Raw genomic sequence first — 20,643 nt, forward strand, 5'->3', positions numbered from 1 at the left:
CCTCACAAATTTGACAAGTGCTGGTCCTTTTGTTTACAGTTTGGACTTGAATTTGAATTTCATTAAAATAAGCTTAGTGCTAATAATTAATTACCGAGAAATTTTACCGCATAACTACTTACCGATTCAGAGAACACTAGAAGTAATTGATAAAAAAATTAGTTCACTTAGTAGATCTTTCATATACATTTTCGCACAGTAGGGAATAGCACAATTTAACTGTAAGGCGCTCTTTTATACATTTATACTTCCAAAAACATGATTCCCAATATATTTCATATGCTTCATATTGAGAATACGAATAATCTCTAAGTTTAAAATGTAATCAACAGGACCACCTCCTGTCACATTTAATGCATGACGTCACTGTGCAGTGACCAATTGTCTTCTCTTCTCTTCACTGAACAAAAATTGTTGCGATATAGCATATGATTTGTCATTTGAACGACATAAAAACTCAATGTTGACGATTTCGAATGGCAATCATCCAAAAAATGGTGGATTCAAGATCGAATGACTTCATGTCTGTATTGGAATGAACAGTCTGTGATATTCGAAGGATAGACATAACGCCATATGAATTATTTGCACCCAAAAAAGTAAACGATGGTGCTTATTATTATCATCTCAACTAACAGTAGTTGATCATTCGTGTTTCATCTGTTTCCAGTGTTTGGGCTGGCTCGAATGACAGTCATTTGAAGCGCTTCATGCGTTTGCGAGATAAGTTTTTTCATTATTTCTGTGCAGTCGCAAAAAGTCAGTTCGCGAAATCAAAACGTGAAAAAACTGCTGCTTGTCATCTTCAAGACTAACGTACCCTAGAAAAATTGCTTTGGAGCTGATTTCCTGGTATTGGGAGAGAAACTAGCGTCCGGATCAAAGGATTTATTTGCATATTTTGGAGCAATGCCACTGACATGGTGTCTTTCAACATACAGGGAATAGCCGTTATTTAGTGCAAATAACTGGTCAAAGCCATAGTATGCAAGGCAAAGAGGGAGTACTGGAAAGGGAGTGAAATATACAATAGGTAAAATGTTTCGTAAGTTTGTGCACAGCTAGTTTCACGATCATATTTTTTAGGATGGATGCCAAATAGCTGTCAATTGATGACTATGTTGATCGGAACTGTTATTCTGGTGAAATGGTGGCACTAACGATTCAATATCGTACGGGAATCACAGCCCTAGGAACCACGAGTCCCGAGAGATTGTAGTTGCAGGTATTCCTATCCCAAGGTTTGGAAAATTTCCACGCGACCGGCACTAGGTGATGGCCAAATCTACTGGTTTCACATAGCCGTCTTAGTCCCTGAATCAGATTCGAGAGCTAGACGGATCGCATGATATGCAACATGAGCCAATGTTCGATCTGCTTTGGTTCTATCCCGATGACCATGGCGGCTGAACTACATTGCCCCACAATGCTGATTACCTTTGGAAATGTACAATCAATTAAACAATCTGACGCAGGTATTTCAGTTTTATTATGGAAGGGTTCAATTTATAGCATTAAGCACTATTTACACTTATCCGATCCGTTTCAGTTCCGTGCACGGACACCAATATTCTTTCATACAAATCAAAAGCGAGCATTCACACTTGTCCGGCACGGCACCGTCCCGGACAAGTGTGCTCACATTTGAAGCGTGTAAAATAATATTGGCATTCGTGCACGGTACTGAACCGTTGCCAAAGCGGATCGGAAAGGTGTTACTTTGACTTTATCGTTATGTTGTTACAATATTCTCTGCACAAAAGTACACTAAAAAAATCGAAACGATAATTCTATTTGTTTCAAACCGCTTAAAATTCATATGAAGAAGAAATGCTATTGTTATCGAGCGCACACATACCTTCTATGTGTCAATTGTATAAACTATGTATGCACACACATAAGTTATATGTGCATATTGTTATAGAATGGGGTTTTATGTGCCTAATAATTATGAAATGTGAATGTAAGATTAATATTTATTGTAAATACACACATTAGGTTTATGTGCCAGTAAATAGTGTCGTAAACGTATGCTTCCGCAATAGTGCAAAAATCTATAAACCAATAGGCATAACGTTTACTTTTTGAGTGTACTATGATTGTGGTTAATATACAGGTGGCATTCATGACACACGCCTGTTTACGAATATTTTGACGCATGAGAATTTTTTCAAAAAGACATCTGCAATGAGTTACTCTCTTTGTTTACTTTCTCTTTCGATTTTTACGGTGTCACTATAACGCTTTTCACTTATTTTACAGTACAGATCGAAAGACGGTGGTTTTAAGTAGCATATTATGACCAGACTTGAGGGATAAATGTTAAAGTGACCGAATTATTAACAGAAGAGAATGTAAACAAAGAGAGTAACTCATTGCAGATATGACTTTTTGAAAAAACGCTCAAGAATTGTAATAGTGATTTATTTCCTCTTTTCAGAAAACACCAGCACCGCACAAACGTAAGAGATTCTGTGATGGACCAACGTTGCCGCAAGAGAACACTGGTAGCAATAGGTTTGTTCCAGTACCAGGAGAAACTGGAAGTACTCCGGAGAAAACAGGGAGAAAATCGTTCCTGTATTATCTTCTTTTCTTTTCCTTCTTTTGGTACCAAATCGGAGTGAAAAGGAGCAAGAATGTTTTGTTCCGGAGCAACAGGGAGTGACTTCCGTGTACTGGAACAAACCTAATCATTGTTAGCAGAAAGGAAACCACTCTTTTGCGCTCAAGCAAGAAACCAAGTCACCCAGCAATTTTTAATTTACCGTAAAACTTGAAGGCACTGAGCTAGATCAGCAACCTCCCGGTGCGATTGTTAAAAGTCGATCAACGATCCAGTAGAATTACGCACTAGACAAGAGAATATGTCCGGAATTACAAATGCTGACTCATCAGAAAAATATCTTTAAAAAAGCACTAGCTCGGAAACGGTATCAATCGAAACTATGAAAAGTTTCGACTGACTCCGACGCAAATTCCGGAAACTTTTCTTCGTTGATTGCGCGAATATTATATTCTGGTACTGCTGGGTAAATTTCACATTGAAGAATAATTCCGTTGCTAGCTGCCATGATTCAGCATCGAGAGATAGAACCTATAGTCGAGATCGAACCAAGAGAGCAAGGCAAACCGTTGTCACTAAACGCCCTAGCACTAAACTAAAACAAGTTATATTACACATTAGACATAACTTTCTCCGCTGAAGGAAGGCAACAAATTTTTACCGTTAAATTTGAATACTGCGTAATTGTCTCTCTTCGTTTACTTTCGTAGTCACCGATGTTACGTAACATGTTTTAACTGAAGAATTTTTTTTTTGAAGACTCACGTACCGGGGGAGTAGCGATAAAAAAAGTTGTGGTTCAGCCGGAAATGAACTAGATTTCTGGCTGGTTCCAGTTCGTATTCTGGCTCCAGTAACACAACCGATTCTAATTAGCCACTGAAGTCGGAATACGAATTGGAACCAGCCAGAATTCCGGTTCATTTCCGGCTGAGCTTAACTGGGTGCTAAAGCTGTAAGATTGTCATGATGACATTCACACAGAAAAAAAAATGTTGGTAAAAATAAGAGTTTTTCACTCTTAGCAAAAAAGAACCAACGCATACTCTTAGTTTGAAAATAAAACTTTTATTTTGAATACTATTCTTCATTAGCTTAAAAGGAAAACTTTTATTTTGATTATTATTCTTGATTAATTTAAAAGTTTTACTTTCAACCTGATAGTAGGTGTTAGTTGTTTTTTGCTAAGAGCGGAACACTCTTACTTTTACCAATATTTTTTTTCTGTGTGTTGGTAACGAAACTATATTAAGCAAAGTGTCAAAAGTTTGAATTCAATGTGAGGTTTTTTTTATACAACGGTAGCATGTTACAAGCATTTGGATTGTGTTTTGATGTTTTTAGAATATATTATTTTGATCAATAGTTTTTAAGAAACCAATAACAATAAATTACGTTTGGAAAATGCAATAAACTGTTTCAATAATAATTATATACGTACAACCAATTCCTTGATTTGAACTGATCTGCTTAAAACCAAATATATATCGTCTTGTTCTTTGAGCAACTTTCATTCAACTTTTCGATGACATTTATGCTAAGAAATAATGGAAGTATTTCGATTTTCTGATTTGGTATATACGCTGAATATGGGGATGTCTTATCAATTTCGACGTTTTAGTTATTGTAAAGTTAATGTTAACATTTCAATCTTGATCGGTTGTTGCTTTGCAATGCGAAACTTTTGCTTCTATTTTCTGAATGTCTATCATTTGATACTTGCATACAGGGGTGGAAAGTAACTTGCAACAAAAATCAAAAGGCTGTCATCTAAAACACAACTGACAAATGTTAAAGGGTCGGGTCATATTGAATATCATTCGGAATAACGCTTCAGTTTTGGTACAGTGTAGGTGGCAAACCGGAATGAAAAGGAGCAAGAATTTTTTGCTCCGGAGCAACAGGGAGTAACTTCCATGTACTGGAACAAACCTATTATTACACCAATATCAATTGGCGATTCTACGTTGAAGCCGCTCACAGATAGCGCTGAAAGCAGTGTTGCTGATTCCCGGTGAAAAAAAAAATGCGGACGAACAGTCCCAGTGCAATTTTTGTCGTGCGAATCGGTCTCGAAAATTTTGATGATAGAACCTCCATGAGAACGAAAAAGATAGCACGATGAGTTTCTTTTCCGTCTCGTTCATGAATCTTTCGAAAGTGCGTTTTGTTTCTACATAATTATGGCGGATCTGCGCCATCGCGAAATATTGACGTTTTAACAAAACGTTCCTGTCGTGTCATGATTTAATTCAACTTGGATCGACGCGGGTGCATTTTTTTTAGTAGTTCGGTATGCCGGAACAGATTACCGGTGGTAGTTCGGTAATAATTTATTGTGCAGAGAGCGGATCCAATAATTTGTTTCAAGTTGGTGGTACATTTGTCGCGGCCTCTGTTTTTTTTGGTAATTTCGGTCAGGCGATCATTGAAAATTTTATGCGACGTCAATTAGGCAATCCATTAGACGTTTGTTTGACATTTCAGCGGTGGGTTCTGTCAACAAGTATACTCCTGCGAACAGAAAAACTCGTCCGACAAACAACTTTGTTAGTCCGATTCGTTTGATGTTGGATCGAATCAACGATATTGTCGGACGTCGCACCCCTCGGAGTAACGTCAGAATAAGTAAAGAAGAAATAATCAGCTGATCAGAAACGTCTCATGGATTGCCTAATGCTTAATTATAAAAAAAAGAATTCACCAGAAGCAATGTGACTGATACTGATTTAAGCGGATATCTGTGAATTAAAACAAAAAAACAGCCGCGCCGGTTCATGAATTGGCTCTCAAACGTGAAACTTTTTCGCTCGATGCGCCAACTAGATTTCATTTTTGGTACTAGTTAAAAGATGATGAAAACATTTTCTTGCATTGATGATGTAGGATGGTTGTTCTATTTTAATTGTTTTAAAATAAATATCACATAGTTTCACAAAAAGCTTGATTACAGGTGATAAGAAAACACTCGTTCTTTCGTTTGACACCAAAACCACAGATAACAGACGTTTAGGCTCGATTTGAATCGTGTGTAAATACCCGCTGCTGAAATTGCGAATAAATCAGACATCTGAAACATGTTTGGCAAACATTTGCAGATGGCGCAGTGATCACTACAATGCAGTTAGAGTGCAGCTGTCAAACACGTGTAGCAAACAGTTGCGCAGATGGCAATAGTGAAACACGGATTTTCAACGTATATCAATTTGAAAGTTTACACAGGTTTTTGAAGAAATTTTGTTCTAGCCTAAACGTCTGTTATCTGTGCCAAAACATTCAATTGAACTCAATATTTTATTGCGAATTAATGAGATCCGGAATTATTTTTTAAATGTTGAGGTTAGGTTGGTTGTTTTAGATATGGAAAATGTTTATCTAGAAATTGGATTTATCAGTGGATAACCTCGACTACCAACAACTGCACTCTTTAATCCAGTGATTTTTGCCCACCATCGTGTTTTATATCCAAATTTCAATCTCTGGATTTCATTTTAGTATAAATTGAAACCGGAAGAACAAATTTTTAGTGATGTAACAAAAAATTTACCATCTGGATATTTTTCAGAGTTAGGAAACATATTTTGTTCCTCAATGTTACTTTTCATTAGAAGAAATAACATTTAATTATAATATTGATTGAATTTAAAAAAATCAGAATTTACTTCATACTATGTTGCGTTTCGGCTTCGCCTCATCAGAAACCGACACTAATACATTGTCGGAATAGATTAGCGCCGGCTTGACGCAAATCCCTTAAAACTAAAACACACTATGTGTTTCAATCAAACGACTGATCAAACGTGATGTCCCGTTCGAGCAGAAGTTCTGTTTATGCCGATGAGACACAAGTGAAGCCGAAACTTGTCTTGGCTTAGCAGGCCTATGCGAAAGCACTATGCTATATTTCACCCTAAGGAGGAAAATTTGGTAAAAACCAAAATTTCTCACTAGGGTGAAAATTTGTTGGTAAAAACCAGTCTTTGTACAGGAGGGCACAAATCCTTATTTCATACTATGTTGCGTTTCGGCTTCGCCTCATCAGAAACCGACACTAACACATTGTCGGAATAGATTAGCGCCGGCTTGACGCAAATCCCTTAAAACTAAAACACACTATGTGTTTCAATCAAACGACTGATCAAACGTGATGTCCCGTTCGAGCAGAAGTTCTGTTTATGCCGATGAGACACAAGTGAAGCCGAAACTTGTCTTGGCTTAGCAGGCCTATGCGAAAGCACTATGCTATATTTCACCCTAAGGAGGAAAATTTGGTAAAAACCAAAATTTGTCACTAGGGTGAAAATTTGTTGGTAAAAACCAGTCTTTGTACAGGAGGGCACAAATCCTTATTTCATACTATGTTGCGTTTCGGCTTCGCCTCATCAGAAACCGACACTAACACATTGTCGGAATAGATTAGCGCCGGCTTGACGCAAATCCCTTAAAACTAAAACACACTATGTGTTTCAATCAAACGACTGATCAAACGTGATGTCCCGTTCGAGCAGAAGTTCTGTTTATGCCGATGAGACACAAGTGAAGCCGAAACTTGTCTTGGCTTAGCAGGCCTATGCGAAAGCACTATGCTATATTTCACCCTAAGGAGGAAAATTTGGTAAAAACCAAAATTTGTCACTAGGGTGAAAATTTGTTGGTAAAAACCAGTCTTTGTACAGGAGGGCACAAATCCTTATTTCATACTATGTTGCGTTTCGGCTTCGCCTCATCAGAAACCGACACTAACACATTGTCGGAATAGATTAGCGCCGGCTTGACGCAAATCCCTTAAAACTAAAACACACTATGTGTTTCAATCAAACGACTGATCAAACGTGCCCTCCTGTACAAAGACTGGTTTTTACCAACAAATTTTCACCCTAGTGAGAAATTTTGGTTTTTACCAAATTTTCCTCCTTAGGGTGAAATATAGCATAGTGCTTTCGCATAGGCCTGCTAAACCAAGACAAGTTTCGGCTTCACTTGTGTCTCATCGGCATAAACAGAACTTCTGCTCGAACGAGACATCACGTTTGATCAGTCGTTTGATTGAAACACATAGTGTGTTTTAGTTTTAAGGGATTTGCGTCAAGCCGGCGCTAATCTATTCCGACAATGTGTTAATGTCGGTTTCTGATGAGGCGAAGCCGAAACGCAACATAGTATGAAATAAGGATTTGTGCCCTCCTGTACAAAGAGTGGTTTTTACCAACAAATTTTCACCCTTGTGAGAAATTTTGGTTTTTACCAAATTTTCCTCCTTAGGGTGAAATATAGCATAGTGCTTTCGCATAGGCCTGCTAAGCCAAGACAAGTTTCGGCTTCACTTGTGTCTCATCGGCATAAACAGAACTTCTGCTCGAACGGGACATCACGTTTGATCAGTCGTTTGATTGAAACACATCGTGTGTTTTAGTTTTAAGGGATTTGCGTCAAGCCGACGCTAATCTATTCCGACAATGTGTTAGTGTCGGTTTCTGATGAGGCGAAGCCGAAACGCAACATAGTATGAAATAAGGATTTGTGCCCTCCTGTACAAAGACTGGTTTTTACCAACAAATTTTCACCCTAGTGAGAAATTTTGGTTTTTACCAAATTTTCCTCCTTAGGGTGAAATATAGCATAGTGCTTTCGCATAGGCCTGCTAAGCCAAGACAAGTTTCGGCTTCACTTGTGTCTCATCGGCATAAACAGAACTTCTGCTCGAACGGGACATCACGTTTGATCAGTCGTTTGATTGAAACACATCGTGTGTTTTAGTTTTAAGGGATTTGCGTCAAGCCGGCGCTAATCTATTCCGACAATGTGTTAGTGTCGGTTTCTGATGAGGTGAAGCCGAAACGCAACATAGTATGAAATAAGGATTTGTGCCCTCCTGTACAAAGACTGGTTTTTACCAACAAATTTTCACCCTAGTGAGAAATTTTGGTTTTTACCAAATTTTCCTCCTTAGGGTGAAATATAGCATAGCAGAATTTACTTTCCAATGTGTTTTGACAGATGAAAATAGAAACATCATCATTGCACTTCCGTGCTCTCTGGCGGTCGACATCTAGCGTTAGATCACGAATACCATCAAAAGGAAGTTTTTCTACGAAGCTCGTTTATTTTTAACATTATTTCCTGCCGATTGCAATGGCAGGTCAACGAACCGCCCATGGTTTATGCGTACGATAATGCCGCCCGGTGCCTTGGTGGAAGCGCTCAGGAATACAATAGTGTACATTATTTTCGTTGCGATCCAGGGAATGGCTCTGATCTAGGAGATCCGATGTAGTTAATATTGGCGGATCCAAAGTTATTTGATGTTGCTCTTTTATTTGGGATACATTTTTCTCAATTATTTTTCGTCTTCATTTAACAGAAGCGGTCCCAGATTTTGAACGAAAAACATCCTATGACTCATAAAAAATTGAGGCTGATAGAAAGCTTGCCATTCGACCAAAGCAACAGACATTAAAGGATACAACATGCGATATGATCGATTTTTTCGTCGATTAGCACCGACATGAAGAACAAGAAACATCAATTTCCTTGTCCGACAACACGGAATAGCTGTGACGCATTATCCAGGACTAGAAGCTGCTGGCGATATGTGGCAGTTACAGGAGCATATCATCCTTCGATTGATCATTCCCAGAGCTGCTTCCGTGTCTGCACCCTTGATGTTATTCATCCCTAAGAGAAGAGACAACAGGCTTCTTGCTCTTCTTAATTTTATCTACCGGGCCCTGTCGTAATTCCAAAGACAACAAGCATCCGTCGTTGCCAGATTCCATTTGCATGTTTTTCACAATTGCTGAAAATTATTGTACCTCAAATATCGAACCTCTGTCAAGAATTCACAATACTAGCTGCATTTAAAAATTGAATTTTATGTTTATTCGTGTCTCTCTTAACAATGCACGTAGTTATATCGTCATTCAGGGTATTTATTAAACTTGCATGAAATGTTGATGTGCATGAAAAGTAATAAAAATTAATTCAGCAGCACTGTTTTTCATCCCGTTTAAAAATATTATGAACGCTCTTGACTGGCAAAACGACCAATCAGAAGATGGTTCAATATTGAGGTTAGGACTGGATCAAATTGGCTACGCGATTGTCTTCTCTTCTCTTATAGGGTTTTCGATTGAAGAAACTGGTGTAGTTTTCTGCACTGAAATTGCACTTTTCTTGCAGAAGTGTTGTCAAAACACTGACATCATGTTCCATTGATTGGAACTGCAATAAAAAGTGCAATTCCAGTGCAATTTCGGGGCAGAGATTTGGCACCGAAAATTTTGTCGGTGGAGCCAGTGCACGCACTAACACCAATAACGGAAACGTCAAAACCACGATCAAAACAACACAAAATGGAAAAGAAAAAAAATCGAAAATCAGCGACCGGACAATCGTTAGCGGTAAATAAGCATTATTTGATTAAATTTTCAGTATATTTAATTTGCTCTATTTATTTACGTTAATTTAAGATTGAACTACGTTAACTGCGGTGTTTTAATGAGCAAGAAACATGTTGGCTCACTGGCACAATTGTACGAGAATGCATCTAATAATGCAGAAAGTTATCACGACAGCCGAACTAATATATTGCTTATGTTGACCCGCTGTAAATGATGGCAACGAGTATCATCCCACTCAGGTGAAAATTGAGGTGAATCGGTTTATTGCGTGACCGGCCAGCGTCGTGAAGACCCAAATTTGCCCGAATGCCGACCCACATTATGCTAGATGGAAATATACCTTCGCAAGCAAACCGATTCAAATAATTCTAATGCACACGGGAAAAGTGGATATACAATCGGCTGTAAGTATATGGCATTTAATTGCTTTTGTGGGTAAAACAGATAGACCGTATGAACACAAATTAATATTTGCAGAAAAATTCGAGGCACAGGTTTTAATGGAGCCCACTCCATTAACCTTGGTAACAATTTCAAATGTCGACCTGCTAGCAAGAACAGCTGCACTACAAAATCCATTAAGGGACCTATGCATCCGTCGTTATCAGCCATCCCCTAAACCGGCAACGTATCCCTTGAATTGAATTTCGTTTTCAAAAAAGCGAATAAAGACATCTGTTTCTACGGACTTAGTGTACGGCTAAATTAAGAAACTATAGTAAGTCCTTTGCGGTTGGAGCTCGAACATACGGAATCTGGCTTATATACCAGCGTCTTCTGTATTCCTTTCTAACATGAACATTATTTTGCCTTCTCAAACATCCTGATACATACTGAATTCCTAACAGGACGGTTTGGAGTCCTTGGGCAACTAATTAATTAATAGCCGCTCTGGGTGCTACAGAGTGCATAAATCAAACCGCTTTTATTAAATACAATATAACGAAGCTTTTTTGAAAGGGTGGTCACCGGATAAGCTCTTCAGGAAATCGAGTATTTCGGATGATGGACAGATAATTTCGGAATTGACCTAGGCCTAGTATCACTACGCATGCAAACGCCTTGATAATAATCATACAGAGCGGTGGGGTGTTCGAGAGATTAAAGCATAAAGCACTATTTAGACCTATCTGATCCGCTTCAGTGCCGGTACAGTACCGTACACGGACACTAATGTTCTTTCATGCAGTCCAAATGCGAGCATCCACACTTGTCCGGCCCGGCACCGCCCCGGACAAGTGTCAATGCTTGCTGAATTGGTGTCCGTGCACGGAGCTGGACCGGCACTGAAACGGATCGGATAGGTGTAAATAGTGCTTTATTCTCCCATATATTTTACGTGTACGCATTCATATCTATCCGGCGCAGTACCTGTGTCGGAAAGTGTGGATACGTACAGATGAAGTATATGGGTATAGTGCTGGGTATTCCGATGGGGGCCAGATATTGAACTCACGCTTCATAAAATCCAAAGAGTATTATATTTTCGGAAAAGTTTATGAAGAAGTCAAGAACTATTTTAAGATCGACGGATTAATTATGAATTCTATTAGAATATTAAGAATTCTATTAGCGGGCAATATTTTAAAATCCTGACTGCCTTCTTCGTCTTCTAGTTCTGGTTATTTTTCATCGGTCTATTTCCGCTACGAGGCCAAACACCGACGCCAGAAAGGTGACGACTCCCATCTGGACTAGATATCACCCATCAACTTATGGACCGGGGACCAACAGCATTACTTCCCTTCCGAAGGAAGGCGTGACCTTCAGATTTTTCTCACCTCAGAAATCTCAATGACCTCGACTGGGATTGAACCCAGACCAAGTGGGGTGAGTGGCGGTTACGTCTACCGCCCACCCAACCATCGGCTCCGTCATCCTGAATGTCAAATTCATGATTGTATAAAAAATGAGGGTTATTGGAATGAGCTCACAGGACGGCGCATGTATTTTGTAGAACTCCTATGTATCAATTTAGAAGTATAGTGTCTTCGACAAAGCTCTTGAGCACGTCGAGGGCTACCGGTGGTAAACTAATTAATTTTGAATTCGTTCACTAGCAATATTGAAATTTTCAGAACATGTTAGAGCATGCTTTATTTCACAATCCTGAGTACATGGTGGTTTAGACGAATAGTATCTCAAACAAAGTTCTTGATTAGATTAATTTAGAACTCAGGCGCTAGCTGGCGTATGAAATCTTTTAAATTCCTATTTCTCAAGATCATAGTTGTTCAAAAAAAGTGGTTTCATGAACAAAATTCAGAACGAGATAAACAGAATTTTCTGACTAGTAATTTACTTTTTCATCCGATGTTCCATTACTTGGTAGATCAATGTATCCCGAACTCTAGTCGTTTGAGATTGCGTGCTAAAACAAAAAAGTTCGATTGAGAACTGTCTACAGAAGGAAAGATCAATCTAAAACAATCCCCCGAAGTGGTAGTATTGAACGCCAAAATTTCTAGTACATGTGAGAAAACGCTTCATCTGAAAAGTCTAATTTCTTAGGAGGGTAGTTTGTTTGTCAAAGCCCATAGCAGAGCATTAGCAATCCAGTAGTCAGATTCATTCGGTGTTCTCTAACTAGGTCTAATAAAAATTGTTTTAATCCACCTAGTGAGGTAATTGTACCTTTCTGATTCTGATTTAAGTCTTCAAAATGTTGAGCAAGCACATTTGGAATGAACCAGCCCTAGACCATCTCTCGATATTGCTCGTCAGTGATATTAACGTTGGCTCCAGCATCATTATTGACAAAAACTGAGCCCAGGATACCATTCGCGTACGAACTGCACCACACAGACACTGTTTTAGCATGAAATAGGATCTCTAGGATCTGCTCCGAATACTCATCACAACGAATAGGCAGTCTTGTTTGTTTACAATCATTTAATCAAACATGAGCCGCTCCCGAAAAGATAATTCTTTGGCAGCAATCTGCGATAACTTTACGTTTACGTTTAAAAGGCACCCTTTACAAGTGCACGACTGGCACGAACCTGTTGAGCAACAAGTTGACGCTGACACACTGTAATGCCGGAAGAAGGCGACTGCAGGTAAACGGTAATGGACATAACCCTGAATCACTGTGACACCAACTGTTGTGGCAGTCTACGACAGAAACTATGTGCGATGTCGTATTGAGAGCCTTATCAAGTCCCCCTGACAACGGTAACTAGGTAGCGGATAAATCAGAAACGGCTGTGATACAAGTTATGGTCAGATTCCACTTTCAAGAAGTGGTAAAACGCTCATATGAGGGCTTCGTGATCGCCAAAATCAATGGCGTCTTCGTGTGTAGCTGTTACGCTCCTCTAAGGTGGACAGTAGAGCAGTTCAGCCTAATGCTGGAGCAGTTAACCGAGCAGTTGATCGGTCGGAAGCCGGTACTCATGACTTCAACGCCTGGTCTGTGGAATGGGACAGTAGAGTAACCAACACAAGAGGGTGTATCCTGCAGGAAACTCTAGCGAAGTTAGACGTACGATTGTGCAATGAAGGTTCTGTTAGCACTTTTCGGAGAGACGGGAGAGAGTCTACCATCGACGTCATATTCTGTAGTCCTTCGTTAACGGCGGGCATGGATTGGAGAGTATGCGAAACGTATCCGCATAGTGACCACCAGGCGATTCGCTACCCTGTCGGTCAACGGAACCCTGCTGCAGTATGGAGAAGGAAGTCCGGTGAACGAAAGTGGAGGACGAAAGCCTTCAACAAAGACCTCTTCGTTGAGGCAGCTCGGCCGAACGGCGGGACCGAGAACGTGGATGCGGCTGACCTAACAAGAAGGATTGTGGCGGCTTGTGACGCCACAATGCCGCGAAAGCTGGAACCACGCAACAAACGACGTCTAGCTTACTGGTAGAACGAGACGCTTAGCACGACGCGCTGCTTGTCTCAGAGCCCGAAGGCGGGTTCAGAGAGTGATGTCGGACCCAGATAGAGAAGAGAGCAAGGCAGCGTTTCAGGAAGCTAGGGCCGCTTTAAAACGGGAGATCAGACTTAGCAAGTCAGATTGCCACAAGGAGCTGTGCCAAGAAGTAGACGCCAATCTCTGGGGCGACGCGTATCGAGTCGTGATGGCGAAAATGAAGGGCTCGACGACGCCTGCCGAAATGTACCCAATTAAGCTGAAGACAATCGTCGAGGGTCTTTTCCCGAAGCACGATCCAACTGTCTGGCCACCAACACCGTACGGCGAAGAAAAAGGGAACAAACACGGACGATCGGTAAGTAACTAATGACGAGCTCGCAGAAGCATCGAAGCGCATGAAATCAAAGAAAGCCCCCGGTCCGGATGGAATACCAAACGTGGTGCTGTAAGCTGCGATCCTAGCATATTCGGACATGTTCAGGATGGGGCTGCAGAAGTGTCTAAATGAAGGCAAGTTCCCCGAAATGTGGAAGGTCCAGAAGCTGGTGTTGCTGCCGAAGCCAGGGAAGCCACATGGCGATCCGGCCTCGTACATGCCCATATGGCTGCTGGATACACTTGGAAAACTCCTGGAAAGGATCGTTCTTAACAGGTTGACGAAATTCATGTTCAAGATGCAGTTCGGATTTCGCAAAAGAACATCGATAGTGTATGCAATTCGGACAGTGCTCGAGAGTGCCGAGAAGGCATCTAAACAGAAGCGTAAAGGAGATCGGTACTGCGCGGTGGCCACGGTAGATGTGAAGAATGCATTTAACTGCACCAGCTGGGAAGCCATCGCTGCAGCGTCAGATCCTGAAAAGCTACTTCCAAAGCAGAGTGCTGCTGTACGAAACGAGCGAAGGACAGAAGTCGATGTGAGTCACAACGGGCGTTCCTCAGGGCTCCATTCTCGGTCCAACTCTTTGGAACAGGATGTACGATGGAGTCCTAGCACTGCGGTTGCCCAGGAAAATCGTGGGTTTCGCGAACGACGTGTCAGTAACGGTGATGGGTGAGACACTTGAAGAAGAGGAGGTGACGGAGACAATAGACGCGATCGAGAGCTGGATGAACGGGATCAAGCTGCAAATAGCCCACCACAGGACGGAGGTGTTGTTGGTCAGCAAGTGCAAAGCTGTTCAGCGGATGCAGATCGACGTCGGAGGGCATTGATTGAATCGAAGCGTGCACTGAAGCAATTAGGAGTAATAATCGATGACAGGTTGAGCTTTAACAACCACGTCGACTAAGCCTGCGAAAAGTCGGCAAAGGCAACGAACGCAATAGCAAAGCCAAACATCGACGGCCCGAGAAGCAGCACGAGGCGTCTGCTATCTACTGTTTCGTCATCGATTCTCCGATATGGGGTTCCTGCCTGGGGTGCTGCGCTGAAAACCAACCGTGAAAAGCTGAACAGTGAACCGCGAAAAGCTGAACACGAAATTCCGGCTGATGGCCATACGAGTCGCGAGTGCCTACAGAACAATATCGTCGGAGGCAGTATGCGTTATCGCTGGGATGATCCCCATCTGCATCACCCTGGCGGAGGACGTGGAATGCTACTGCTGGGACCAGCGGAGAAATGCACGTAACGCAAGGAGATTGGTCCGAGCGGACTAGTTGACTAAATAGAAGCAGGAGTGGGACAACGAGGAGAAAGAAAGGTGGACCCACTGATATTCCAAATGTGTCCGCTAGGGAGCATGGAGAGGTGAACTTCCATTTGACGCAGTTTTTGTCTGGGCACGGTTGCTTCCGGAAGTACTTGCGTCGGTTTGGACATGCTTCGTCACCCCTTTGCCCGGAGTGTGCGACCGTGCAGGAGACACCGGAACATGTGGTTTCCGAATGCCCTAGGTTCGAAGAAGCTCGTAGGGGTATACTTGGTGTTACAGTTGACAATATCGGGTTTCGAGAGAAATTCCGCCGTCGGAGAACTCTCCGACTGTGTAGACTGGGCCCACCGCCGGGGACCAGTTGAGTAATACGTGATGTAGCACAGAGTTTGGGTCGTCGGGGTGCCTGTGAACCGGACGTCAAGCTTCACCAGAATTGCTGGACCGATCTCGACACCCTCCCGGGTAGCTCGTCAGTAGGCTAGATCCACCACCGGGAATTAGACCGAGTAGACTGCGTCGCACAGCTAGCAATTGGTCGTTGGGGCGCTGGTGAACCGGAAGCTACGCTCCACCCGGAATCGCCGGATAGACCTCAGCAACTATTGGCTGGCCCGTCAAGTAGGCTAGATCCACCGCCGGGGACTAGATCGAGCAGATCGGACGACGCGGAGCATTAAATGGCTCACGAAAACCAACATCGGTATCAGGAGAAATCTACCACTCGGTTTCAGGAGAGCCTCACTCGCCGGGGAATTCTTCGTCGGAGTAGGCTGATCCATTGTCGACAACTAGACCGAGTAGCTCACGAACAAGTAAGGGCGGGAGATGAATGGCTCATCGGAAAAGTAGAGCGAAATGGAACGGGGAGCCTGAGGGCTCAAGAAATTGTGGTGCCAAAACCAAAGAAGAATCGGTATCGGGAGAACTTCCTTCGACGGGGAACTCTCCGTCGGCGTAAGCTAGATTGACAGCTGGGGACTAGATTGAGTAGACCGCGACTAGACACCACTAGTCGCGGGTTGTCGGGGCACTAGCGACCCGGATGCCTTGCTCCACCGGAATCGCCGAACTGACCTCGACACCTGGCTGGTTACCTCGGTTTCGGGAGAGCTTCTCTCGCCGGGGAATTCTCCGTCGGAGTAGATTAAGTCCACCGTCGGGGACTAGATCGAGTAGTTCATAAACAAGTCGGAAGCTTTACGAGTAAATGGCATTGAATTATAGGAGAAGGGAGTTGCGGTGTTAACTGGCACAAGGGAAGCGAGTCATGGTGCTGAATGGCATAAGGGAGCCCAAGGGCTTGGTGAATTAGACAATCTGAAGTTTTCCGCCCAGATTGTCTTCGTAGGAGTGAAGCACTCAGTCTATCGACGTGACGTGAGTGAAGCACTAAGGTTTTCGACGATTCCGTATGATGTTAGCGGCTTGGTAAAAAGGCGTGCTACGACAGCGGTCCCATGGATTGCGTAGTCTACGCACTTGCTTTATATAAATCGCTGATCATGTCATAGACTATCGAGTTCACGGTGTTTAAGAAAAAATGCGTTCAATACTCGGCGACATAATAGAGAATGGTACAGACACCATTCTGGCCGAAAATTTTGGAACTGACCCATATATTGAAACGTTACAATCTCATTTTTAAAGGGATATTTTAATAAAATTAGCACTAGCACTAACAGAGCCGAAGATATTGATGAATCGTAATAGTCGGGATTTGTTACGAACATCTTCGAGTTGCTACTAGACCATGGAATAAAACGGTTGTGAAGGACAGAATAGCGGTCGTACTTCTTTATCGGTTTCTTTCAAATGATACTAGTTCATGTTCTAGTGTTTTGAACTTTATTCCAGCCGATTAATGTTTCTCATAAAACATTGAACAAATAACTAAAATAAGAGCAGAAAATGTCCCATTCGGAATAAATTCGAGTACAGCATTTACTGCCCATAATCGCAAGTTAGTCCCATGTTCTAAAGGGATCCCTAAATGTATGGGACTGACTTCCAATTACAGGCAGTTTAGCTCTAATACTTTAGTGGAGTTACGTCACTTCCGGTTGCCTGTATTCATTAAAATGCCAAATTAGCTGATACAGACCGTAATTTTTTTTAAACTGGTTTCAAAATCAAAATTCACTACCAATTTCTCCAGCAGGACAGCGATAAGAGTGGAAATTTTGGGAAACTTTGAGTCCGGTTCCGAGAAAACTGCCGTCCAGCACTTTAATTTCTTGTTTGTCGTTGTTGGCGGAGCAACACCAGCTCGAGAACATGGTAATTTAGTTAGGCTTTAAGAAACAAATTCGTCATCAGCCTTCCGCAGCTCATTATAGCAATCGATTCGATTATTTGTCGGTTTGCATCGTAACAGTTTCTGCGAGCTTCGACAGGAAATTAATTTACGAATTGTGCGCAACGATAGCCCATTGTGGTTCGCAGGTAGGCACAAAAATTCAACATTGCGTCAAGCAAAGATATGGATAGGTGTGAATTTCTGGAAATGAGAAAAATGATCAAAGATCGGCTTTCATTGTCATGTTGTTCGCACCTACTTATCTGAACTCCCTCATCATGTTATCAATCCTGAAACATCTCCGGAAAGGTATTGAATATTCATTAACAAAATTAGGATATCAGTTTATTGCCAGGGAGCCACACTGTGGCTAAGCATCCACGAGCAGTATCCTGAAAAAAATTAACATTTGCGAGATTCGAAATAACTTATGCCCGCTGTTGTCCAGCTACAGCATCAGCATTACCTACCTCCTTATTCTGTTTAGTTTCCATATTGCAGAAGCGACCGGATGATCGGTCTGTTTGTGGGGAGAAAAACTTTTTTCCGCTTGTAAATAGCAAAAAGTGAATATACATTCCACTAAACAGCACGGGAAAGATAAATGTTGAAAAAGTACAAAACATCAGCTGTTAAATGACAGCTCGGGCAACTACACGCACACATTCAAATCTGCGCTCGATTTGCATTGGAGTGTTCCATTGGCACCGTGCCAGTGCAAAACACTGGCGCGGTGTCAGTGCCATCAATCGAAAACCCTATTATGGGATTTTCGATTGATTGACACCGGTGTAGTGGATTGCACTGGTTTTGCACTTTCTAGCAGAAGTGTCAATGGAACATACCCAGTTTTCTGCACTTCTGCTAGAAAGTGCAAAAACAGTGCAGTTTCAGTGCACTCCACTAAACCGGTGTCAATCAATCGAAAACCCCAAAAGAATTCTATTTGGCTAACCTGGTAATCATCACCAAAAACTATAGGAAGAATCAATGGTGAAACTGGCATTGCACACCAAAACTTACCACAATCTGACTTTTATTAAGAGTTTAGGTCAGATATCTTGTCCCACATTCGATTCTACAATTTCCCACATTTGTTGGCTAAATGAAGTGCACTAGAAAAACAAGAACAATAATACAAGCGAGAACACGCTATTCGTGTAAAAAAAACTATTTTAAGCTTAAGCCAAACATGAACCGCCATGTTTGAAAAACGCAAAAACAACCAAGTCCTTTTCAGCCGTACACTGAGAAAAAACCTGTGGTATCTGTGACCAGACTTTCGTAGTTGTTTTAACTATTTGCCGAAATAGCAGTAATGACCATGAGATCGGTAATACTAAACATCTGTATCGCAAAAAATACTACAAAAATCGATTACCGCTCAACTATGCTGTTGTTATTTACGACAATTTGAACATGCTCACTCCAACAATATTTATCATCTAAAAACTGACAATGGAATAGTGTGAATCACTATTAAACTTAAAGTAAAAATAAAAATATGAACATGGTAAACATCTTGAATGTAACCAGTGCCATTGTTATAACTACTTTTCGTTTGATTATCCTCTGCACAATATATTAATAAGTCGTGAACACTAAATGTATAGTTGTTATAAGAATGTAAAGGATGAAATAACTATATACACCGTTTATGTGGACTTTACCGTTGTCGAAAGCAGCTTCTGCGTATAGTGATTTTCAGCTGACAATGCTTTGTATTACTAACAACCACAAAACTCTTAAATGTTTGCGTTCCCATTAAGTATTACTGCAGGATGCGGCCATTGCAGTAAAAAATGTATAGATAACATACATGCGTGTTTTTCGGCGCACATTTTTTTTAATTTTTAATTTTTTAACTATTGCAATTATATTATCTCTGTGATATTACGGTAAGGCGATAGCATCATAAGCCGTTGTATGATAGAGTTCCAGTTAGGAAAGGTATTTAATAGCTAAATTTAGGCGTAGCACTAGCCTCACAAAAGGTCTGTACATTAAGAGCCGGTTTAAATCCTTACGAAACAGAAGGTCATCTTTCGCAAGGGACTGTATTACTAAGTATTTGCTTTGCTTTATTGCACTATGTGAGTACATACTTCAATTTAATTCAATAACGATGTTTTAAAAGTTTTTAGAGGCTGAAATGTGGATGCTGAGACGATTCATATTTTTATAAAAAATGTGTATCATCAATAAATTAAGGGATGCTTTCAAAAACCAAGATTGGCTCAATCTTTCTTTTATCCACCCTCGTCATTTCCGAAACAGTGATATCCCTTTTTAAAATAACTAGAGGAAAAATGTCAAAACCCCAAGGTTTTAGTTATTGCAAGCAGGCCCTGCTCAGGATGACTATGCTTATTGTTATAACAAGCATCCCACTTTTAATGGTCATTCATACAACAGAGTGTTCAATTTGACTATTATGCATAAAGCATGGTAAAACTGGTAAAACATCCCATTCTCCTGGTTTAGTTATAACAAACAGTTCTAGGTCAAGATAACGATGCACATTGTTACGGCGAGCATCCCACTTATAATGGTCCTGCTTACAATACAATGTTCAATAGTACTATTGTGGTCAAGAGCTCTTGTATAGTAAACTTGAACATGCATATAGTTAAAGTGACCTGATACTATAGTCGGTTAAAAAGCACTATACTCGAAAAGTCGAATTAACCTCCTCATATGGTAAATGTTACCATATAATTTTTCTTAGTGTAGTGTTGAAATTGCCTTTAAATCGTATTCGCAAACTGCATTTGTTCCTGGGCAATTAGCACAGGCGAGTTGAGTTAAACGTCAAACTGCTTAAATCGCCTGACCATTTTCGT

General features: G+C 41.1%; 3 long non-coding RNA genes across 6 annotated transcripts; 2 read left to right on the forward strand and 1 right to left on the reverse strand.

Annotated features, from left to right (window-relative positions):
* The first annotated feature begins 405 nt into the window (after positions 1 to 405).
* Positions 406 to 3,910, forward strand: LOC131691415 (uncharacterized). 3 transcript variants are annotated; one of them, XR_009305761.1, is made up of 4 exons: positions 406 to 1,033; positions 1,087 to 1,475; positions 2,263 to 2,354; positions 2,441 to 3,908. It is a non-coding gene; the product is annotated as an uncharacterized LOC131691415 (long non-coding RNA). The 3 variants fall into 3 exon arrangements; XR_009305759.1 differs by having other exon boundaries at positions 1,087 to 2,354; positions 2,441 to 3,910; XR_009305760.1 differs by lacking the exon at positions 2,263 to 2,354 and having other exon boundaries at positions 407 to 1,033; positions 2,441 to 3,907.
* A 5,883-nt stretch (positions 3,911 to 9,793) lies between these two features.
* LOC131693678 (uncharacterized) lies at positions 9,794 to 10,793 on the forward strand. Its single transcript, XR_009306299.1, has 3 exons — positions 9,794 to 9,966; positions 10,036 to 10,370; positions 10,444 to 10,793. It is a non-coding gene; the product is annotated as an uncharacterized LOC131693678 (long non-coding RNA).
* Positions 10,794 to 17,332: 6,539 nt separating this feature from the next.
* LOC131691452 (uncharacterized) lies at positions 17,333 to 18,862 on the reverse strand. 2 transcript variants are annotated; one of them, XR_009305776.1, is made up of 4 exons: positions 18,824 to 18,862; positions 18,271 to 18,382; positions 18,060 to 18,192; positions 17,333 to 18,001 (listed from the first exon to the last, which is right to left on the reverse strand). It is a non-coding gene; the product is annotated as an uncharacterized LOC131691452 (long non-coding RNA). The 2 variants fall into 2 exon arrangements; XR_009305775.1 differs by lacking the exon at positions 18,824 to 18,862 and having other exon boundaries at positions 18,271 to 18,437.
* Positions 18,863 to 20,643: the final 1,781 nt, after the last annotated feature.

The sequence above is a fragment of the Topomyia yanbarensis genome, chromosome 3 (genome assembly GCF_030247195.1).
Source record: "Topomyia yanbarensis strain Yona2022 chromosome 3, ASM3024719v1, whole genome shotgun sequence".
Taxonomy (NCBI): domain Eukaryota; kingdom Metazoa; phylum Arthropoda; class Insecta; order Diptera; family Culicidae; genus Topomyia; species Topomyia yanbarensis.